The sequence below is a fragment of the Urocitellus parryii genome, chromosome 2 (genome assembly GCF_045843805.1).
Source record: "Urocitellus parryii isolate mUroPar1 chromosome 2, mUroPar1.hap1, whole genome shotgun sequence".
NCBI lineage: Eukaryota > Metazoa > Chordata > Mammalia > Rodentia > Sciuridae > Urocitellus > Urocitellus parryii.
In genome coordinates, this window is record NC_135532.1 from 79,567,251 (window position 1) to 79,592,910 (window position 25,660).

Here is a 25,660-nt window from a genome sequence, read left to right on the forward strand (position 1 = left end):
CCTTCTCCTAGCCGCTCCCGCCTCGCCCCGCCTCGCCCCGCCCCCACCCACCTGGTCCGGCTGGGTTCTGGAGCCCGGGAATTCGCTGCCTGGCTCCGTCGCTGGGCCTCTGACTCTCAGAGCCGGGACAGCCGGGAGCAATTGAAGCGGGGTCACTTGTCCTCGCGCCCGGGCTCCAGGCCGTCGCCTCAGCTCGAGGAGAGATGCGGCCTCGATGCCCCAACGTTCTCTGTCCAGTCCCTGGAAGGCTCCAGCGAAGGAGGACGCCCGGGATAACTAGAGCGAGGATGAGGGGGAGGTCGGGAACGCGGCTTAAGTAGGTACCTGAGCTTCGAGGAGGCCCCTCCTCCCTCGCCTCGCCCCCTGGGGAACAGTCCCCTCACTTCCCGTCCTGGTTGCAGCAAGAGGAGACGACGTCCTCCATTTTGTTGGAACCGCTGGTGGAACCTGGGGCCCATTCAGAACCGAACCCCATGGGACTGGGAAACTTGTCCACGAGCAGCCCCGACTGGACTCTGGTTCGGCGGTGGGAAGGGCTACCACTTTCGTAGTACGAGTCCGCGTGGCCATGATGAGCCATCATGACCAGGGGGAGACCCGGACGCCGCCGTCCACTTCCATCAGCCAAGATGGAGGGAGCTGTGGGCTCCCCCGAGCGGCGCTTCTTCCCGCCAGAAGGACCAACCTATCCAGGAGCGTCTCAGTGTCGCTGGCGCGGAAACCTGGGCGTTGGCCCTCCCACAACTCCACCATTGCCTAGTCCTCAAGGATTGATGGAGGCCGCACTCAAACGCCTGCTCCATCGCTTCTCCGCCCACTGAGACCCCTGCGGAGAGACCCGGGCCACCTCCACGAGGGTCCAATTGTTCCTCGTCTACGCCTTATGCCATGTTGTGGATTTCCAAGGCTCCATGTAAAGATGAAAATGATGACTCTTGCCCTGGCGGTTCTTGGTGGGACTACGACTGACGGCGTTAGGTTGGAAGGAATGAATTTGGTGAAATACCAAGTTGCTGTGTAATGTCTGGAAATAGGATTTAAAAAAAAAAAGAAACATTGTTTCCCCTCATATTATCCCCTCCAAGGTATGATAAAGACTCAGGCATATTCAATGACAGTCATACACAAACCACTTAATACATGCTTGTTCATGGATTATTAGCAAGAGTGCAGGTTAAGCCTTCGTATGCTGCTTGATGCTGTATTTCTTGGATGTTCTCAGGAGAATGTCAGCATTTTTTTTAAGTCTTCAATTAATGGTTGGAAAAATGTACTAAATATGTGTATTAAAGGAAAGGGCAAAATTTTAATGACTGTTAAGCATTTGTAGGTACAAAGCCAGATATACAATGAATTTACAGAGAAAAACTCCATAAAGTCTGCCAGAGATTTTAAACCTTAGGCTTAGTAGCCACAAGTCATGTATTTTCTGAAGTCCTATTTTTGTTGAAGTTCTCTATTCAAAGATTAAAAGTTGATAAAATTTGTTTTCCCTGATAATGACAAGTTTAGAAATGGCAACTGTCACCTCAGTATGCTGTGCTTTCAGGAAGTTGCCTTAGTTTTTCTAGTGCTATAACAGAATATTACAGTTTCAGATGGTGAATTATAAACTATAGAAGTTCATTTAGCTAATGGTTCTGTAGGCTGTGAAGTCCAAGATCATGGTGCTCCATCTGGTGAAGGTTTTATGACTATCACAACTGCTTAAGAAAGGACAGGAACAAATGCACACACCAGCTGGGCATGGTGGCCCACATCTGTAATACCAGTGACTAGGAGGCTGAGGCAAGAGGATTGCAAGTTCAAGGCCAGCCTGGGTAACTTAGTGAGACCCGTTCTCAAAATAAAAATAATTGGGGGGATGGGGTTGTGGCTCAGTTGTCCAGTGCTTCCTGGCATGTGTGAAGCACTGGGTTTGATCTTCAACACCACATAAAAATAAATAAAATAAAGCTATTAGGTCCATCTATGACTAAAAATATTTTTTTAAAAAGAGTTGGGGATGTAGCTCAGTGGTAGAGTTCCATCCCCAGTACCACAAAAATAAATAAATTTAATATCATAAAACTATTTTCCACTCTGGTACCTGAACTGACCTGAGCAAACTAAAGAGACAATATGAACTGTGGAATGAGATGGACATCATTATCCTAAGTACATGTATGAAGACACAATTGGCGTGACTCTACTTTGTGTACAACCAGAAATAGGAAAAATTGTGCTCTATATGTGTAATGTGTATGTGAACTACATTTTGCTTTCCAGAGAAGACTGGCACTTACATTCTATTTGTGTTAATTATCATGCTGTCGCAGTCTCTTATGTTCTCTCAGCCTCACTTCCTATTTCATAATATAGAATAATAAGGGATGTTGGAAAGTCGAAATTGGAAAACATTTGTGTCTGTGTTAAATAGCAACAAGAACACATGCAATTTGTTATAAATTTCTTGATAATCTCAAGCTAATGTGAAGGCAGAGTAACACTGTGACCAATAGCACACAATCTTTGGAGCCAGGTGGTCTGCCTTTGAATCTTTATTACCATCTAGGGTGTTTCCCAAATTAATTTCTATGAAAAATACAATGTGTATTAAATGATAAGCAGTAAAACATGGTATTTGAAGTTAACAAGATTATTATTATTATTTGGCAAACCACATATTGCTTTATTCACTGTTTCTCTGAATTACAAAGTGTCAGCCCTAGGCTAAGACCCCTAGAGGGCACAGAGGTAACTGACAGCCCCAGTCCTCCAGGGTAGAGAGGAAGCAATAGAAAGAGGTGATGCTCTGTTGCTTCTCCCAAGGTAAGCCCCTACATCCTTGAATTAGGTCCAAAGTGTGTGGAAGCAGGTTGTCATGCTAAGGAATGGACTCAGGCAGAAGTGTTCTTCCCACTTGGTGGCCCCCTGAGTGTGATTGCTGATTAGGGAGCCAGATGTAAGATGATAACCTATGTTTTATAGGACTCCTTTTTCCTGGTAGTGGCAGTGAAGTGTCTTGGTTTTGCCCCAATCTGCTGTATAACCTTCCCTTCTATGGGCCTCTGTCTCCAGTTCTATAACCCCATGGGGCTGGACTAGATGATCTCTCTGAGCCTTCCAAATTTAATAGTTCAAGACTTCTAACAAATTTATTATTAAAACTCAATAATATGGTGCTGGGGTTGTGGTTCAGTGGTAGAGCACTTGCCTAGCATGTGTGAGGCACTGGGTTCGATCCTTGGCACCACATAAAAAATAAATAAAGGTACTGTGTCCATCTATAACTAAATTTTTTTTTAAAAAAAAAACTCAATAATAACTGCAATAATTGTTTAGAACCTAGAACAACTAAAGTTATTTGGCCGTGGGTACAAGCATTTTACCACTGACATTGTTTAAAATTGCTCCAACATAATGATAATAAAAAGCTCACAAACTCTTAGTATATTTTATCAGTCTTTAAATTCCCTGCAAACAATGCACCTCCTAATTAACAGCTTCCACATCATTTGTTCTTGGCATTATATATTTATATACATATGTGCACATCTATGTATATAAACATAAGCATAGATTTTTTAAATTAAATTATATTTTTTAAAATACACGACAGCAGTGGAAAGCATTACAATTCTTATTACACATATAGGGCACAATTTTTCATATCTCTATATATAAAGTATATTCACACCAATTTATGCCTTTATACACGTACTTTGGTTTTTTTGCATTACAATTCTTAATACACATATATACCACAATTTTTCATATCTCTGTATATAAAATATTTTGACACCCAATTCAAGTCTTCATACATGTACTTTGTATATTGATGTCCATCACATTCCACCATCCTTGCTAATCCGCTGCCCCATCCCTTTCCCTCTCATCCCTCTTCCCTATCTAGAATTCATCTATTCCTCTCCTTCCCTACCATACTATGAGTCAGCCTCCTAATATCAGAGAAAACATTCAGCATTTGTTTTTTTTGGGATTGGCTGACTTCACTTAGCATTATCTTCTCCAATGCTATCCATTTATCTGAAAATGCCATGATTTTACCTGCAAATGCCATGATTTTCATAGATTTAAATATGGTAATGTGTACATATAAAATAAAGGACTGTGAGAGGCACATTACAATCAACCAAGCAAGAAGATTAAACTCTCATCACATACATGTACCTAACACATGCTGCTTATGGTGAGTTAACGGGTACCCCCCTCAAAAACATCACCCAGAACCTGTGAAAGAGATCTTTTTTGGGAAAAAAATGTCCTTGCAGATATAATTGTCTTGAGATGAGGCCATCTTGTATTAGGGTGGACCTTAAGACCAATCAATGATAAGTGTCCTTATAAGAGAACACACAAAGGAGAAGGCCATGTGAAGACAAAAGCAGAGTAGACTTTGATGCTGCCACAAGTCAAGGAATGTCTGAAGCCATCAGAAGTTGAAAGAGGCAAGAAATAATTCTTACCTAGAGCCTGTGGAAGGAGCATGGCTCTGTTGGTAACTTGATTTCAGACTTCTGGCTTCCAGAACTATGAGAGAATAAACAGAAGCCATCAAGTTTGTTGTAGTTTTTATTAGCAACTCTGGGAAACTCACACACCATTATTGTAGAACTATACAGGAAAAGAAAAAAATAGAATAAAAACACTAGGTAAATCGGCCAACAGTTTGTTGTTGTTGTTGTTGTTGTTTTGTTTTGTTTTTGTTTTTTTAACCGGGAATTAAACCCAGGAGTGCTCAATCTCTGAGCCACATCCTCAGCCCTTTTAATTTTTTATTTTGAGACAGGGTCTCATCAAATTGCTTATGTCCTTGCTAAATTGCTAAGGCCTGGTTTGAATCTTCAGTCTTCCTGCCTCAACCTCCTGAGTTGCTGGGATTACAGGCATAAACCACAATACCCAGTTCAACAAACAGTTTTATTTGAAAGTTTTTGTTTGTTTGCTTTTGTTTTTGTGCTAGGGATTAAACCTATGGCCTTGTGCATGCAAGGCAAGCACTCTACCAAGTGAGCTATATCCCCAGACCTATTTGAAAGTTTTAATATACTCTCCTCATAAACTGATAGACTAAGCAGATTAAAAACCAAGATGAGGCAAAAATCTGAATAATTGAGTTTTTAATATATGTAGATAATTATACAATTAACAAATAGTAAAATATATACACTTATAGTATCCATATTATTAGCTGGGGATGGTTATTTGGTTACTCTAAAACACAGTTCATTAAAAATAACAAGATAGATTTAGTTTTAACAGTAATGGGGATTGAACCCACTACCTCACATATGCTAGGTGAGCACTTTACCACTGAGCTACATCTCTGGCCCTTTATATTTTATTTTTGAGTCTATATTGCTTGCTTAGTCCTTGAACTTGGTATCCTCCTGCCTCAGCCACCTGAGCACCTTGAATTACAGGCATATAAATTCCTAATTTTTTCTTGCCAATTTTTAGGGTAAGAAATTGTTGCCTCAGTTATTTCAATGGTGACTGTTTTGGGTTTCTGTGGTAGTGTTCCCCAAAGGCACATTTTGATTGGAGGCTTGGTTCACAGGGCAACTCTATTGGGAATGGCAGAACCTTTGGAAGGTGGATCCTAATGGAAGCTCCTTAGGTCATTGTGTAGAAGGTAGTTTGGTGAGAGGGTTGTTATAAAAGGAGAAGTCTGGCCCTTGCCTGCTCTTTTCTCTCTGCTCTTGTTTGGGATGTGACTGCTTATTCCTTCATGTGCCTCCACCATTATGTGCCACTACCCAACAACCTCACCAGAGGTAAGAACAATGTCTACCCTCAATCTTAGACTTTGAATTTCCAAAACCAGGAGCTAAATAAACCTTCTTTCACTGGGCGTGTTGGCACATACCTGTAATCCAAGCAACTTGGAGGCTGAGGCAAGAGGATAGAAAATTTAAGGCCATCCTCAGCAATTTAGCCAGGCAACTTAGCAAAATCCTGTCTCAAAAAATAAAAAGGGCTGGAATGTAACTCAGTGGTAAAGGGCCTCTGGGTTTAATCCCCAGTACCAAAACAAAACAAAACAAAACAACAACAACAAAAAAAAACTCTCTGTTTATCTATATATAATATATATTAAATAGGAACTGGATTTAAAAAGAACTTAGATATACAATGATCAGATTCATTGTGGCGCTCTTATAGAGCCAACAAAGCAAAAAAAAAAAAAAAAAGCATGGGGAAATTTGAATACAAGTAGGATATTTCATAATATGAAGGCATTTTTAGAAAATTTGTTATGTGTGAGACTAACATAATACATAAGAAAAAGTTATTAATTTTTAGAATACATTCTGATATATTTCTATTTCAGATACTGAAATCTGAGGTTTATTTTAAAATTGGTCAGAGATAAAAGGAGAGACATAAAATATGGATGCAGCAAGACTAGAAAAATTGTTATCAATTTAGAATCTGGGTAGTAAGTATAGAGATTCATTACACTAATCTCTGTGCTTTTGTGATTAAAACTTTCATGATATAATATTGAAATATTACAATAAAAATTTATATATATAAGGCTGGGGTTGTGACTCAGTGCTTGCCTTGCATGCAGAAGGCACTGGGTTCGATCCTCAGCACCACATAAAATAAATAAATAAAGGTATTGTGTTCATCTATAACTTAAACAAAATGAAACAACACAAAACAAAAAAATATTAAAACAAGAAACCTTGAAATGCTTTTAAAATTTATATATATATATATATATATATATATATATATATATATATATAGTAGTACTGGAAATCAAACATAAGGCCTCATGCATATTAATTACATACTCTACCACAGAGCTATATATCCAGGCCAAAATTAAAAATTTTTAAAGATGGTTAAGACAGATGGAGCATTTAAAGATATACCTATTTAGTCAGGCAGGTGGAACATATCTGTAATCTCAGCAACTCAGGAAGCTGAGGCACAAGATGGTCTGTTCAAACCAGCCTGGGCAACTTAGTGAAAGGGCTGGAAGTGTAGCTCAGTGATAAAGCACCCTGCATTCAATTTTCAGTACTGAAAAAGAAAATATTGCTTGCTTAGTCCTTGAACATATATTAAGAGTTCCATAAGGTGAAATGAAACCCCTCTCTCTCACCGTGCACGAAATTCAACTCAAAGTGGATAAAAGACTTAGGCACTAGAACAGAGACTCTGCCCCTAATAAAAGAAAAAGTAGGACCAAATTTTCACCATGTTGGCTTACATACTGACTTAGTAACAAGACTCCTAAAGCACAAGAAGTAAAATCAAGAACAATAAATGGGATGGATTCAAACTAAAAAGCTTCTTCACAGCAAAGAAAACAACCAATAATATGAAGAAAGCTTACAGAATGGGAGCAAATCTTTACCATATGCACCCCAGATGGAGCATTAATCATCAAGATATATAAAGAACTCAAAAAATTTAACACTGGGCTGGGATTGTGGCTCAGCGGTAGAGCGCTCGCCTAGCACGGGCGAAACCTGGGTTCGATCCTCAGCACCACATAAAAATAAAGGCATTATGTTGTGTCCATCTATACCTAAAAAATAAATATAAAAAAATGAATAAATTTAACACTAAAAAAACAAATAACCCAATCAATAAATGGGCTAAGGAACTGAACAGACACTTCACAGAGGAAGAAATACAATCGATCAACATATATATGAAAAAATGTTCAACATCTCTAGCAATTAGAGAAATGCAAATCAAAACCTCTCTAAGATTTCATCTCACTCCAGTCATAATGGCAATTGCCAAGAATACAAGCAAATATAAGTGTTGGCGAGGATGTGGGGGAAAAGGTGCATTTATGCACTGCTGGTGGGAATGCAAATGGGTGCAACCCCTCTGGAAAACAGTATGGAGATTACTCAGAAAACTTTGACTGGAATCATCATTGTCCCAGTTATCCCACTCCTCAGTTTATACTCAGAGGACTTAAAATCAGTATACTACAGTGACACAGCCACATCAATGTTTATAGTAGCTCAACTCACAGTAGCTAAACTATGAAACCAAACTAGGTGCCTTTCAACAGATGAATGAATAAAGAAAAAGAAAGAAGAATGAAATTATGGCATTTGCCAGTAAATGGATGGAGCTGAAGAATATCATGCTAAGCAAAATAAGCCAATTCCAAAAACAAAGGCCAAATGTTTTCTCTGATACACGAATGCTAATTCACAATGGGAAGCAGGGAAGAATAGAGGTATTTCGGATTAGGCAGATAGTACTTTGGATCAGGAAAGATAGTAGAATGAATTGGACATTATTACCCTGTATGCATATATGACTACATGACCATTGTGATTCTACATCATGTACAACCAGAAGAATCAGAAATTGTACTCCATTTACGTATACTACGTCAAAATGCATTTTACTGTCATGTATAATTAATTAAAACAAATTTAAAAAAAAAGAGTTCCAGAAGGAAAAATTAGAATTAGAGTGAGGCAAAATGAAAAGGTTATACTTGAAATTTTCCCCCAAGTTTAAAAAAATGAAATGCATCAGGCTGGGATTGTGGCTCAGCGGTAGAGCGCTCGCCTAGCATGGGCAGGATCCAGGTTCGATCCTCAGCACCACATAAAAATAAAGGAATTGTGTTGTGTCCATCTACACCTAAAAAAAAAAAAAGAAAGAAAAGAAAAGAAAAAAGAAATGCATCAACAGAATAAAAAAAATCACACTTAGTTCTGAACAGAGTAATTAAAACCAAATTATCCTAGACAATCATGGTCAAATGGCAGAATATCTAAGACAAATTTTTTTTTTTTTCAGTGCTGGGGATCAAGTGCAGATCTTTAAACATTCTAGACAAGGGCTCTCATCCCTAGCCTGAGAAAAAATTTTAAGGAGCAAAATTTTTAAGGAAAAAATTTAAGTGTCTGTTTATACAAAAAGTTAAATTAGATATAAAGTATCAGATATGATACATATCTGGATACAATTCAGTAGTGTGTTTCATGTGCAAAAAGAAAATACTGGTCAATTTTGAATTTTATTCATAGTTAAATGATGCTTTCAAGAGAGGAAGCAGATGAACACTTTTTATGACAAACAGAACTGAGGGGTTTACCTTGAAAAGACCCTCTCTGAAAGAAATGAGATTCATTTGCTCCTCAGTATCTAGGATTCCAAGACTCTCCTTCAGTATTAAAATCCACAGATGCTCAAGTCCCTTATATAAAGTTGCATAGTATTTGCATTTTTCATATCTCTCATATACTTTAAATCTTCTCTAGATGATTTATAATACTTGATACAATGTAAATACTATGTACATAGTCATTATACTGTGTTATTTAGCAAATAATGACACAACAAATGTCTGTACAAGTTTAGCACAGATGCCATCTTTTAAAAATTTTTTGTTTGTTTTAGTTGTAGATGGACACAATACTTTCATTTTATTTATTTATTTTTATATGGTGTTGAGGATTGAACCCAGTGCCTCACACGTCCTAAGCAAGCACTCTACCACTGAGTCACAACCCCAGCCCCCAGGTGCCATTTTTTTCCTGAATATTTTCCACCTGGGTTGGCTGAATCCAGGGATGTGGAGCTAAGGGATATGGAGGGCAGACTGTATTTCAATATCTAGGAATTTTTAACAAGAACAAAGAGTAAGAATTCAGGAAGCAATGGTAAACACAAACATTCGTATATATGTTGGACCATCTAAATAATCATGTTGTCTATATAAAGAAAGTATAATAAGAATAATTTAATTTGAGGAAAGTTAAAATGAAGATAACCTCTATCAAAATAAAGAATCCTGGTAATGACATGGGCAGATTAGTATTCATTGATGCTAAAATCACTAGTTAAAAAGTTGATAGAAAATTTTATAAAGGATGGTTCAGGCTGATACCACTTGTGTTGGTATCAATTTATTGCCTCTTGGTTTCAAATTCCCCCTTTTTGCCAACCGTATGAAAGTGATCTAGGTACTTTACATATTTCCCTTTCTGCCTTGCAATGTTAATTTTTTTTTTTTTTTTTTTTGTCAGAAGGAGGGAAGGGAAGAAAGAGAGAGAAAAAACACTGCAGGAAGCAACGTATTGTTTCCTGGTGTAGTTACTTGTTTACCAGCACCCCCGCAGTGCTTGTAGCTTGTACAGGACCAAGCTTCAGCAGCTGCAGCTGAGAGGGTTGGCCAGCAGCATCAGGCAGCCAGCAGCTTCCCTGGGAACCCATCTTTTCAAGGAGTTTTGTATTGGAATGCCTCTGGTGAGACACCTCCCCATTTACTTCCCCAGGCACTGAAGAGTAGATTTTCAACAAGTTCCTGATGCTGGATTTTCAGAAGTCCCACTAGTACAACACAGGGTTTCTTTTAAGTCCTGTGAGCGGATTTCTGGAAAGTTTTACTGTTGTAGCACCACAATTATTTCTCTGCCAGTCCATGCCCCGTACAACAAAATTTGACTCTTCTCCCTGTCAGTGAGTTACCTTCCTTGGATACTCTACCTCAGTCCTCATAAAGAGTGTCCACTCTTGGCTGAGTGCGGTGGTGTATGCCTATAATCCCAGAAACTCAAGAGGCTGAGGCAGGAGGATCTCAAGTTCAAAGCCAGCCTCAGCAACTTAACGAGACCCTGTCTCAATAAAACATAAAAAAGGTTGGAAACATAGCTCAGTGGTTAAGTGCTCCTGGGTTTAATCTCTGGTACAAAAAAAAAAAAAAGAGTATCCACTCTTAATATCTCTTATTCCTATACAGATGATCCCCAACTTAAGATGTTTTGATTTCCTGGTTTTCAACTTTACAATGGTGTAAAATTTATATACATCCCATAGAAATTATACTTTGAATTTTCTTAATAAAAAAATTGTATTTACTTAGAAGCATTCAGAATGTCAACAAAAGAGCTGCAACTTTTTTTTTGTAATTAAAAAGTGGTATTCAGTTAATAGAAAAACAATTATTTCGTATAAGCTGCATCAGAGACAATTGAAGATGAAAAACTACCGTCCCCATGTGCACCAACAAGAACCTGCTTTAAATCTCCATGCCAATTTACAACCCCCATACTGTACCAGGCAAGGTTAGTGGCTATTGAAAATACCACCAGGACAGGGATATCTAAAGACACATTCGATAGTGTGTTAACCATACAAAAAAAGAAACTGTAAAGTTTCAAAACAAATCTTACACAGCCTTACATTTCAATTTTTTTCTTTAAAAGAAGTGAATTGTGTACAGGGGGGTTAAATGCTTTATAGACAAGAAAAAAAAACTGCGCTAGAACCAACTTATTCATCATCATCTTCTTCTTCATATTCTTCTTCATCTTCCTCCTCATCATCACCCTTTCATCTTCCTCCTCTTCCTTCTTTTTCTTGCTTTTTTTCAACCTTGACAACTCCCTTTTTTTTTTTTTTTGCTGCATCAGGTTTTCCTTTAGCTCCATAGGCAGCAATATCCTTTTTGTATTTTTCCTTCCCCTTAGCAGCTTTCTTTTCATAAGGCTGCTTACCATCTGCAGCAGTGTCATTCCACATCTCTCCTTGGCAACATCACCAATGGGTAAGCCAGGATGTTCTCCCTTGATTTGGGGGCGCAACTCAGAACAGAACAAGAAGAAGGTCGATGGGGGCCTCTTGGGTGCATTAGGATCCTTGAACTTCTTTTTTGTTTCCCCTTTAGGAGGGATGTAGATTTTCATTTCTCTTTCATAATAGGCCTTGTCTGCCTTTGCCAGGTCTTCAAATTTTCCTTTCTCTTTAGCAGACATGGTCTTCCACCTCTCTGAGCACTTCTTAGAAAACGCTGAGAAGTTGACTGAAGCATCGGGGTGTTTCTTCTTGTGCTCCTCCCTGCAAGTTTGCACAAAGAATGCATATGATAACATTTTGCCTCTCGGCTTCTTAGGATCTCCTTTGCCCGTGTTTAGTTATTTTTCCTCAGCGAGGCACAGAGGCACAGAGTCGCCCAGTGCCCAGTGCCCATCCGGCTCTCACTTGCCCTGGCGCTGTCTCCATGGAGCTCAATGTACTGCAATGGCTGTGAGAGATATATTTTGAATTTTGATCTTTTCCCAGGTGCTATAATTTGGATCTTGAATGTCCCCCAAAGGTCTTTGTATTGAAGACTTGGTCCCCAGCCTGTGCAGTTTTGGGGAGATGGTGGAACATTTATGAGATGGGGCTTAATGGGAAGAAGCTAGGTCACTGGGAGTGTGCCCTTGAAAGGCCTTTTTGGACCCCAGTCCCTCCTCTTTCTGTCTTTGCTTCTTGGCCACCACAAAGTAAACAGACCTCCTCTGCCATGTGCTTTTGCCAAGATGTACTGTGTCACCACAAGCCCCAAACAACAGGACCAACAATCCATGGACTGCAACTTCTGAAACTGAGCCAAATTAACCTTTTCTCCTTTAAGTTTATTTATCTTGGGTATTTTGACACAGTGGTGGCGACTAAAACACTGACTAGCAATATGTAGCATGATCCTCTCATGATGCTGGGCAATGACAGGATCTGCAGCTCCCAGTCAGCCCTGTGATCCGAAGGTGAAACAACTAACACTGTATATAGTATGCCTTGTGGCAAAGCTAGGATGTTTGGGAGGTCAGGTGTATCCAATGCATTTTCCTCTTACAGTGGATTTTTTGATAGGTAATCTCATTTTAGAAGCATCTAAAATTTTTAGAACTGTGCACTTCTTACTTGCTAGTCTCTTACTAGCCAGTGTCTTATTACTCCAATCAACTGTTGCAAGGAGTAAGTCAAACTGAAACTCTCCATAAGAATTGTCTTCATTCTGACACCTATTGCAAATGTGGGGTTCCCTTAAATCCCCTTGGGTTCAGTAATCTGCTGAAGAAGGCACAGAACTCACTACAAGCAGTTATACCCATGGTTTATTACAGGGAGAGGATACAGGTAACCAATGGAACAGATTCATGATGCAGAGGTTGGGAAGGATTTAAATGCAGTGGCTGCTGGTATACTTTCCCTGTAGAGACCTGAGTGGCACTACTTATCCTAGTAACAATGTATGGCAGTATGTCCCAAGTGTTGCCAACTAGAAAAACTCATCAAACTTTTGATGTTCAGAGCTGCTATTGATAATCAATTACATACTGCTATTTCTGAAGGTGGAGCTAACACCTTTAATCTATATTTTACCAGAGGTTTATTTTTAGACTTTTCAGTGGCCAAAGCCTCAGGCAAGCAAAGATTCAGTGTTTAGTAGATTTAGAAATCTCTTTCCAAGCCAGGCACCACCACACCTGCCTGTAATCCCAGCAACTGAAGAGGCTGAGGCAGGAGGATTACAAGTTCTAGGCCAACCTCAGCAATTTAGTGAGACAGTCTCAAAATAAAAAATAAAAAGAGCTGGGAATATAGCTCTTTAGCTGGGACTATATACTCCACAGTGGTAGAGTATCCCTGAATTCAATCCTAGTACTGAGGGAAACAAATAAAGGAGAGATCATTTTCCAGAACATACCAGACCTCTCTGGGTAAGTTTAATTCTTTACTATCACTTGTAATAGTTTATTTAATAAAAATTTGTTAGCTGAAATATTTATATAAAGAGAATTTTTATGTACAAATAGTATCAGTAATTTGTTTTTTTCTGAGATATAATTTCTTTTCTTTTGGTTCTAGGGATTGAACCCAGGGGCACTCAACCACCGAGCCACATCCCCAGCCCCTTTAAAATTTTTGCTTAGAGCCTCATTAAGTTGCTGAGTGCTAGATTTGAACTCAGATCTTCCTGCCTCAGCCTCCTTAGCTGCTGGGATTACAAGTGTGCACCACAGTGCCCAGTTAGGGATACAGTTTCTACAGAGGGAGGATTGCAAATTTTAGGCCAGCTTCAATAACTTAGATCCTATCTTGAAAGAAAAAATTAAAAGGGCTGGGAATGTGGCTCAGTGATATACCTAGCCTAGTTATCTCATTAGATCAGAAGCCAGCTTGTCACAAGTTATGAAGGATTCATTTCTGTTTTCTGTAAAAATATCAGGATGTCTGTATGGCCTGGCCATTAGTTGATGTTGTAAAGCTGATTGGAATGCCTGCCCGTGCCCTGAACTCACCCAGGTCCGGTTTTCCCTGACCAGATAACAACCCTTTCCTAAACCTTAGTGACGCCTCATAAATTCTGGCCCTCCCTGGCCGGACAATGACCCTCTCTGAGTCTCTAAGATCTCCATAAATTCTGATGCCCGGGCCAGCAAAAATGTAAACTTGTGTTATGCTCCTCAGAGTGTTGTTATCTGTAACCCCCCCCCCCTTTGTGTAACTTTTTGGGCTATAAAACTGGGCCACAAAGAAGCCTCGGGGCTGTCTTGTTCCCGCCGTTTTGGGAGGGAAAGGCAGCCCGGCCGGTCGAAATAATAAGCTTGCTTTAATTTGATTTTAATTGGAGTCAGTGGTCTTTTCTTGCGTCCTGGTCTAACATCAGTAGTATAACTCCCCTGGGCTCAATCCCCAATACAGAAAAACAAAACAAAAACCTTGATTATTTCTCTTTATTTACCAGATTTGATGATAATGAATTGTTTTACAACTATCTTTCAAATGGATTATTTTGTTAGGATAAATGCAACTCAGTAGTTAGATAAATTTTTTTATGTACTCTAGTCATTGTCCTATCAATTGTCAGAATGTCTTATCTTAAGTTTGCTCCTCAATCCTTTTTTTAATATTTATATTTTTAGTTGTAGTTGAACACAATACTTTATTTATTGATTGATTTATTCTTATGTGGTGCTGAGGATCGAACCCAGGACCTTGCATGTGCAAGATGAGTGCTCTACAGCTGAGCCACAACCCCAGCCCCTTCTCAATCCTTTTGATATGATTTGAGTCATCTTTCATATTTCATATTTATTGCCCCTTCCTTCCTTTTTTCTTTCCTTCCTTCCTTTCTCCTCTCCTTCTCCTGCTCCTCCTCCTTTTTCTTAAGTTGGAGATAGTAGCTAGGAACCGTAATCAAAGCACTAGGAGGGCTAGAAATAATATCTTATTAATATATGTTAGTAATAACACATATTATATATGTTAGTAATATAAATGTGAGTTCATGGTGAATCACATGACGACTTTTATTTAAAGTCATTGATCCTACACTGTATTTCCAAATGTGCCATTTTTTAAAGATTCAAACAATTCTTATTTGCTTTATATTACACATAGATGCAACTATCTCATCATAACAATAGAATAATACCATGGCACCAAAACAGGCTGGTAGACCAGTGGTACAGAATAGAGGACACAGAGACCATTCCACAAAATTACAACTACCTTATATTAGACAAAGCATGCAATGGAGAAAGGATAGCATCTTCAACAAATGGTGCTTGGAGAACTGGAAATCCATATGCAACAAAATGAAATTGAATCCCTTTCTCTCACCATGCACAAGTTAACTCAAAATGGATCAAGGAGCTGTGTTCTAATAGAAGAAAAAGTTGGTCCTAATCTCCATCATGTGGGGGCAGGCCCCAAATTCCTTAATAAGACACCATTAGCACAAGAGTCAAAACCAAGAATCAACAAATGGGACAAATTCAAACTAAAAAGTTTTTTCTCAGCAAAAGAAAGAATATATGAGGTGAATAGGGAGCCTACATTCTGGGAACAAATTTTTACCCCTCACACATCAGATAAAGTTCTAATCTCTAGAGTATACAAAGAACTCAAAAAGTTAAACAACAAAAAAATAAATAACCCTATCAACAAATGGGCCAAGGACCTGAACTTCTCAGAAGAGGATATACAATCAATCAACGAATACATGAAAAAATGCTCACCATCTCTAGCAATCAGAGAAATGCAAATTAAAACTACTCTAAGATACCATTTCACTCCAATAAGAATGGCAGCCATTATGTAGTCAAACAATAACAAGTGCTGGCAAGGATGTGGGGGAAAAGGTACACTTTACATTGCTGGTGGGACTGCAAATTGGTGCAGTCAATTTGGAAAGCAGTATGGAGATTCTTTGGAAAGCTGGGAATAGAATCACCATTTGACCCAACTATTTTCCTTCTCGGACTATACCCAAAAGACCTACAAAGAGCATACTACAGGACACAGCCACATGAATGTTTATAGCAGCACAATTCACAATAGCTAGACTGTGGAGCCAACCTAGATGCCCTTCAATAGATGAATGGATTAAAAAATGTGGCATTTATTCACAATGGAATATTACTCAGCACTAAAAAATAACAAGATCATGGCATTTGCAGGGAAATGGATGGCATTAGAGCAGATTATGTTAAGTGAAGTTAGCCAATCCCTAAGAAACAAATATATAAGGGGGGTGACTTAAAATGGGATAGGGAGGAAGAGCATGAGAAGAAGATTACCACTAAATAGGGAAGAAAGGAGGGAGAAGGGGATTTGCATGGAAGGTGGAAGGAGACTCTCATCGTTATACAGAATACATGTATGATGTTGTGAGGAGAAAAAAAAGAAGTGTGTCACATTAGATTGGGTAGAGAGATGTGATGGTGCCGCAGTCTGGCTGGGCACAAATCACAGAGCTGCCACTCCCCGGGAACTCTCCCAGCTCTCCACCAGGCTCTGGGCCTACTCTCTCAACCCGAGAACTCAACGGGAACTCCAAGGCGCCCTATTGCCGGACAGTAAAGGTCTATATACAATTGAATACACAGCTTAACATAACCATCATCATCTCAATGGCTCGCTGGCATCACCTCTCAACCACTCCCTTCTGGCAAAATGCGATGGGTCATCCAGACTTGGCTGTGGCCCTCAACGTGATGGGAGGGGAGGGGAGTGGAAGGAGGGATAGGAAGGACAGCAGAATAAAATAGACATTATTATTGCTGTATGTATATAGGTGACTGTATGACCAATGTGATTCTGCAACCTGTACAATCAGAAAAATGAGAAACTATACCCCATTTGATTCAAATGTATGAATTGTCAAGATCATTGTAATGTCATGTATAACTAATTAAAAAATTAATTAATTAAAATATAGAATAATACCAGTCACAGTATAATGGGTAAAAATAATTTAAGATTAATATAAAGTTACCTTTTTCTTAGTGAAATTTCAACTTAGTATGTGCAGTCATTTACTGTATATAAAGTCCCATCATATCTCTTGCTAGATGATTGTGCTGCCAACTGAATACACAGCAAATTTCACTTTTTTAATTTTAGTTTGTTTTTGTTAGGAATTGCTTTTTAAGGTCTAATTTTATTTTCTAAATACATAAAATATTAACATGCAATATAGGTAAAAGGAATCAGAGTGAAGCTATTCTGAAGTTCTTGTGTTTTTCAAAAGGAGTGCAAGTCTATAACTTATCTAGATGTTTTTAAATTGAGTATTTATGTTAAAAAAATGTAAGCATAGCCACTAAAAAATACAAAAATTAGTAGTGGAATAAGGAAAACTTGAACATGGAAGACAGTACAATAGTTATAGTAAATTACTAACAAATTACCTCAAAACTTAGTGACTTAAACGAGGCACTGTGGCATATACCTATAATCCCAGAGACTGGGGAGGCTGAGGCAGGAGGATCACAAGTTTGAGGCCAGACTTGGCAACTTAGTGAGACTCTGTCTCAAAATAAAAAATAAATATGACTAGGGATGTAGTTCAGTGATAAAGTGCCCTTGGGTTTAATTTCTAGTAGGAAAAAAAATAGTGACTTAAAATAACAATTTTATTATTTTTCAGTTACGGTAGGTCAGAAATTTGGAAGAATTTCAGCTAGGTGAAACTGACATAATCTGTCTTTTTGTTTGTTTGTTTTGCAGTACTGCGGCCTAACCCAGGGTCTTGAGCATGCTAGCCAACTACTGTATAACTGAGCTCATCTCCAGCCTCTGAGGCAGCATCTCTCATGAGGTCACATTCCACATGTAAACCAGTGCTGCAATCATAGGAAATCTGACGGGGGCTGAAGATCTGCCAACAAGCCCACTATTGTGCCTGTTAGCACGAATCCTCAGTTTGTTACTAAGCTGTCTTCAAAGCTGCAGGCTGTCGTTTCTACTTTTTGTATGAGATCAGAACCAAGTTACTAAGTGCATCCTATGTAAAGAAGAGGGGAATTGGGTACCAGGAATTAAGAGTACTATAAGTTAAAATTGTCATAGGCAAAAAGGAAAAAAAATCTATAAGCAAAGAAAAACATAACAAATATAAACCAAAATGTTTATCAAAATATGAATGATTTCCGTTAATATGAATAGACTTATTGACTATAACTAGACATAGTTAGACTGGATTATTTGGGCTTGGGAGTATAGCTCAGGGGTCATCTGTCGACCACACATCAGGTTCTGCATTCAATTTCCAACATTGAAAACCAAACAAAAATGGGAATTTTTAAAATGGCAGCAATATGTTGTTTATATTTCCAAGGTATAATAACATAAAAAGTATGGATATAAAAATGTACATACTAGACAAATACCAAGCAAGTTAGTGAAGGAACAATAATAATAGACATTTTGGTACATAAGGAGGCAAAAAGATTACTTATTGATAAAAGGAACTATTAACCAGAAATTCCAACTTCTGAAATGCCTTTCCAGAGGTGACAAATTTTTGCATAACTGAAGAAAGCCTGCACTCAGAATCTAAATCATTTCATTGGGAGTTGGTGGGCGGCAGGGGGGGGGAATCCCGAAGATTATTGTAGAGTCAAGAGTACTACTAAATGAATAACAAAGATAAGTATATGGCCCACGATTGGTCTCACCCTGAAGGAATTATTACTAAAGCCTGCTTGTCATCTTTAAGGGAGAGGATATGGGTACCCTTTACATGAAATTCAGTGTTCCTTGCTAAAGCACTCTGAACCCAGAAACACCTGGATTATCATACCTTGCCAATAATGAATAATCAGGAAGCAATATAACACACCTAGAAAATAACACATCCAGATTTTGCAAAAGATAAATTTTTTATTTTGAAGTAATTTCAGAGAGTTGTACTTTAAACAGTACAAAGACCCAGCATATTGGTGCACACCTGTAATCTCCATGACTCTGGAGGTTGAGGCAAGAGTATTGCAAGTTTGAGGCCAGCCTCAGTAATTTAGTGATGCCCTGTCTCAAAATAAAAATAAAAAGGACTGAAGATGTGGCTTTGTGGTAAAACCTCTCAAGGTTCAAATCCTATACCCCAAGAATAAACAAATTAATTAATTAAATCAATTATTACATGAAATTTTGAATCGTAATCACCTCTTATACACAGTCTGAAAACATGAAATGAAAAATTCTCAAAATAAAAAATTCATAAGGCTTGGGGGTTGGGGCTGTAGCTCAGTGATAAAGCACTTGCCTGGCAGGTGTGAGGACCTGAGTTCAATCCTCAGCAACACATAAAAATAAATGAATAAAAATAAAGATATTTTGTGTCCATCTACAACTAAAAAAAAAAAAATTAAAAAATTCATAAGGCTTCAATAACTTTTATTACACTCTATTGTTACATAATTATTCTATATTTTGTTATTAGTTACCATTGCTAATCTTTTACCATGCCTAATTTATTAATTAATAAATATCTTTATCACAGATATTTATATATAGGAAAAAACATAGTATATATAGGGTTTGGCACTATCTGTAGTTGGAGGCATCCACTCAGGGGATCTTGGAACATATCTCCTGAGCATAACTGGGAACTACTGTATACTCTTTCACTCAGATTCACTGATTGCTAACATTTTACCTTATCTGCTTTAGCATTCCCTTTTACACACAAACACACACACACATTTTTTCAGAATGATTGGAACTAGGCATGGTGGTGCATGGTCTGGTGGAGCATGCCTGTAATCCCAGTGACTCAGGAGGCTGAAACAGGAGGATCACAAGTTTGAAACCATTCTCAGCAACTTATCAAGACCCTGTCTCAAAATAAAAAATAAAAAGGGCTGGGATGGTTAAGTGCCCTGGGGTTCAATCCCTGGTACAATAAAATAAACAAACAAAAACAAAATGATTGGAGATAGTTGCAGGCATAATATTTCTTTACCTTTAAATCTTTCAGCATGTTTTTTTTTCTTTTTTTTTCAGCATGTTTTAAAGGACAGTCCCTCTCATAATTACAAGTATAAAATTTCACACATACGATTATCTAATGTTAAATCTTTTTCGTTGGTCCCCACATTTTCCATTTTGGCACTTTCTCATCCTGCATCAAGAATCTGGTCCAAGAACAAGATTGTGCATTTACCAATCATCTCTCTTCAGCCTTTGATCTGGAAGATCAGCCTTTCTGTCTTATTTGATACTGTTTTAAAGAACTCTGACCAAGCGTTTTGCAGACAGAATTGGGTTTTAGACATGTTTCTCTGTTGATTTTTACCCTCTCCAATTTGAGACCACCATTTCAGAGGCTTCTTTCTGCCTGAGTCATCCTTTCCATCCCAGCCATGGAGGGACCCTGACTTCTTTTGCTATTAGAGAAAGATATGGCTGAGCCCATGTCTTACTCATGGGTCCCCCACACAGGGACCTGTGCTTAGCACTCTATAGGAGCTCAAAAAAAAAAAAAAAAAAAAAAGCTAGACCTTGTTACAATTCACCTGAGCATTGAGTGCTATCAGAAATGACTAACGGTCTCCAGATCACGGTTCCCATCTATCAACCTCAGTGTGAAAACAGAGGGTGAGTGGGACTAGTTGACCTTTAAGGGCTTTTTCAACTTTGAAGCTCAGTTGCCCTCAAAAGGACTCCTTTTCTCCCCCTTCAGGAGCTAGAATGAATGTTTTAGGCCTCCTAAGTCAGTTATTCATTTATGAAATACTTTCACACCAGTAGTACTTGGAAAAGGGAATAGGATGTTACTCCCTTATTAGGTTGCATTACATAAGGTTTCCTTTTAGATTGGAGAGAGATTTAATTGCTGGATGAAGTAAGCAGGCATTTTAAGGAAGCCCAAGTGGCAAGGAACTGAGGGCAGGATTTTCCTGCAGCTTCCCCCAGAGAGCCAGGAAGAAGCTGGCTCAATCACACAGCCTCAAGGACAATAAATTAGGAGAAAAAAAAATCTCTCTCTCTCTCTCTCTCTCTCTCTCTCTCTCTCTCTCTCTCTCATTCTCTCTCTCTCTCTCTCTCTCTCTCTCTCTCTCTCTCTCTCTCTCTCTCTCACACACACACACACACACACACACACACACACACACAGGAAATTAATTTTTTCACAGCTCTGGAGATCAGATTTCCAAAACAAGTTTCTCCAACCTGAAATCAAGACATGAACAGGCAGAGCTCCCTCTGGAGGCTATAGTGGAGAATCATTCCTTTCCTTCCAGCTTCTGGGTTTGTAGCTACATCTGGATTCTTATTTCCACAGTCACATTACTTTCTTTTGTGTTTCAAACTTCCCTTGGCATCCCTCTTATACGGACACATGTGGTTTCCTTTAAGGCCCTCTGATGATCCTATTCTCTCCTTAACTCAGAATCTTTAATTTAATCACTTGCAAATCTTTGCCTTGTAAAGAAATATTGACAGATTTCAGGGATCAGGACCTCGTATCTTTGGGGGCAGTTATTCAACCTACTACAGCTAGTGAGAATCATTAAAAGTTGGCCCCAGGCCTGGGGATATAGCTCAGTTGGTAGGGTACTTGCTTTGTATGCATGAGGCCCTGGGTTCAATCCCCAGCAACACACACACACACACACACACACACACACACACACACACAAAAAAATGTTGGCTCCAGTATCCTTTTTTTTTTTTTCCTTCTTAAAAAGTTGTTTTAGCTGAATGTGTTAACACACACCTAAAATTCCAGCTACTTTGAAGGCTGAGGCAGTAGATTCACAAGTTCAAGACCATAAAAAAAAATAAGTATTATGCATGTACATAATTGCTTGTGCTATGCTTTTATTTGACTGGCAGTGCAGTAGGTTTGTTTATATCAGCACCATTGAAATGTAGTAAGACCTTGTCTAAAATAAAAAATAAAAAGGGTTAGGGATGTAGCTTAGTGCTTGCCTAGCATGTGTGAGGCCCTGGCTTAATCATCAGTACTTCAAACAAAACAAAACAAAAAAAACAGTGAATTAATTATAAAATAAAAGGTATCAGAGAGTAATGTGAAGACAGATGAAAATATAATAAAGTTCTTTCATTAAAAAGAAGAGCAAATACAAAAACTTGTGTTACAATTTTGGCCCACAACTCAACTCCATTTTAAACTCTTTTATAGTTTTTAAAAGACAAAAGCATAAGATAATTATAAATCTATTCTAAATGATACACAATATAGACAACATAATTTTGAAATTTACTCATATAAAATGGGGGGAGGTGGACCTATAATGTAGATTCGCACCTATAATCCCAGCAGCTCAGAAAGCTGAGGCAGGAGGATTGCGAGTTCAAAGCCAGCCTCAGCAACTTATTGAGGATCTAATCAATTTAGTGAGTCTCTGTCTCAAAATAAGAAATAAAATGGGCTAGGGATGTGGCTCAGTGATTAAGTGTCCCTGGGTTCAATCTCTGTTACAACAAATAATTAAATAATAGGTTGTTGCAAATTAAAACCACAATGGAATACCACTTCACACACATTAGGATGGCTATTAGATACACCACACACACACACACACACACACACACACACACACACACATACACACACACAATTTTAAATAGAAAAATATGCTATTTTAAATGAAAAAATATTTAAATGCAATATTATATGTGTTACAGAGTAGTTCAATCACTTTGCATGAATTTTGTGTGTGCATGTTTTGCTGGGGATTGAACCTAAGACCTTACAAATGCTAGGCAAGTGCTCCCCACTGAGCTACATCTTGCTGCAATCAAGAAATGCAGGAAATGCAAGATTATGAGGTTGCTGATGGTGTAATATGGTACATTGTTTTATAGCAAACTTTATTTATTTTTTTTTTAAAGAGAGAGTGAGAGAGGGGAGAGAGAGAGAGAGAGAGAGAGAGAGAGAGAGAGAGAGAGAGAGAATTTTTAATATTTATTTTTTAGTTCTCGGCGGACACAACATCTTTGTTGGTATGTGGTGCTGAGGATCGAACCCGGGCCGCACGCATGCCAGGCGAGCGCGCTACCGCTTGAGCCACATCCCCAGCCCTACAGCAAACTTTAAAAAAATATTTTGTTGTAGTTGGACACAATACCTTTATTTTCATGTGGTGCTGAGGATCAAACCCAGCACCATGTACGTGCTAGGTGAGCATTCTACCACTGAGCCATAACCCCAGCCCTAGCAAACTTTTTTTATAAGTAGAAAATGTAACCATAAAAAGTATGGTATAGTAAATACATGTACCAGCAACATAGTCATCTATTACCATTATCAAGTATTATACATGTACATAATTATTTTTGCTATGCTTTTATTTGACTGGCAATGCAGTAGGTTTGTTTATATCAGCATCATTAAAAATACATGGATAATACATTGTGCTATGATGTATGACTGCTATGATATCACTAAGTGGTAGAGGACCACCCTTGTATATGCAGTCTGTATTGACCAAACTGTTGTTTTATACCTATCAGAAAATAGCAAGTGTTGATGTGGATATAGAGAAACTGGAACTCTTATACACTGATGCCAAGAATGGAAAAAGGTGCAGCAGCTGTGGAAAACCTTATGGTTGTTCCTCAGCACATAAAAAAATAAAATTACCATATGATGCAACAATTCCAATTCTGGGGATACACCCAAAAGAATCAAAAGCAGATTCCAGTCAGAATGGCAGATATCAAGAATACAAACAACAATAAGTGTTGGTGAGGATGTGGGGAAAATGTATGTACACTCATGTAGGAACGGTGGAAAAAGCTCTGTAAACTCAACAAGCCAAAACAACCATTTACCTGACCGAGATTTTATTAGCAGGACTGTAATGGCCAGTCACAGAAGAGAAGGGGGGGAGAGATGAGAGAGAGAGAGAGAGAGAGAGAGAGAGAGAGAGAGAGAGAGAGAGGAAGAAGAAGGAGGAGGAGGAGGAGGGAAGGAGGGAGGAGAGGGGGGAGAGAGGGAGAGAGAGAGAGGGTGAGAGGGTGAGAGGGAGAGAGAGGGTGGGAGGGTGAGAGGGAGAGAGAGGGTGAGAGGGAGAGAGAGAGAGAGGAGAGGGGGGAGAGAGAGAGAGTGAGGGGGAGAGTAAGAGAGTGAGTGAGAGGAGAGAGAGTGAGTGAGAGAGCTAGCACAAACATAGCATTGATATTTATAGGCTCAATGCAGGATGAGGAGGAGCAAGGCAAGTGGGCTGTTACTTCTTCATTGGCTGAGAATTCATGCCACTTCAGGGATTGGAGGTATGCCATTCAAAGTTCGCGCCATTCACAGGTGATGGTTTGCACGCCATTCAGTGCATCATGGACCTGAGCTCCTGGAAGAGAAACGCTCTGGGCGCCATCTTTACCAACAACTCATACATTGCTGGTGGAACTGCAAATTGGTGCAGCCAATATGGAAAGCAGTATGGAGATTCCTTGGAAAACTGGGAATGGAACCATCATATGACCCAGCTATCCCACTCCTCTGTCTATACCCAAAGGACTTAAAAACAACATACTACAGGGACACAGCCACATGAATGTTTATAGCAGCACAATTCATAACAGTTAAACTGTGGAACCAATCTAGGTGCCCTTCAGTAGATGAATGGATAAAGAAAATATGGTATATATACACAATGGAATATTACTCAGCAATAAAAGAGAATAAAATCAAGGCATTTGCAGGTAAATGGATGACATTGGAGAAGATAGTGCTAAGTGAAGTTGGCCAATCCAAAAATAACAAATGTTGAATGTTTTCTCTGATATAAGGAGGCTGATTCATAGTGGGGTGGATAGGGGAAGCATGGGAGGATTAGATGAACTCTAGATAGGGCAAGGGATGGGGGGGGAAGGAAGGGGGCATGGGGGTAGGAAAGACGATGGAATGAGATGGACATCATTACCCTAACTACATGTATGAAGACATAAATGGTGTGAATATACTTTGTATACACCAGAGATATGAAAAATTGTGCTCTATATGTGTAACGTGAATTGTGATGCATTCTGCTGTCATATATAACAACTTGAAATTAAAAATATAAAAAAATACAAAAATGATGATCATACCTCCCCCCAAAAAGAATTAAAAGCAGAGACACAAAGAGATATTTTTACACTCACATTTATTGCAGCATTATTATTTACAATAGCTAAAATGCAAAAGCAACCCAAGTGTCCACTGGTGAATAGATCAATAAACTAAATATTGTAGTATATGCAGTAGATGGTTATTCACCTTACAAAGGAGGGGAATTTTGGTCCATACTACAACATGGATAAAACTTGATGATATCACATTAAGTAAAATACAAATATTGTATTATTTCATTATTATGAGGTACTTAGAGTTGTCATATTTATAGAGACAGAAAGTAGGATGATGGTTGCATAGGGTTAGGAGAGGAGTAAATAGGGAAAAAATTAAATACAAAGGAAGGAAGAGTGGGAGGAAATGAATGACAAAACAGTAATAAGAAGTCCTTCCCTAACAATGATTATTTAAATGTAAATGGACTTAAGTCCCCAATCAATGGTTGAATGGATTTTTTTCCTAAAAGAATACTAATATATAGGCTGGGGTTGCAGCTCAGTTGGTAGAGCACTT

At 38.6% G+C, this 25,660-nt stretch overlaps 1 pseudogene; it reads right to left on the reverse strand.

Moving 5' to 3' along the window:
- Nucleotides 1-11,277: 11,277 nt before the first annotated feature.
- LOC113187210 (high mobility group protein B1 pseudogene) lies at nt 11,278-11,915 on the reverse strand (annotated as a pseudogene).
- Between the last annotated feature and the right edge of the window lie 13,745 nt (nt 11,916-25,660).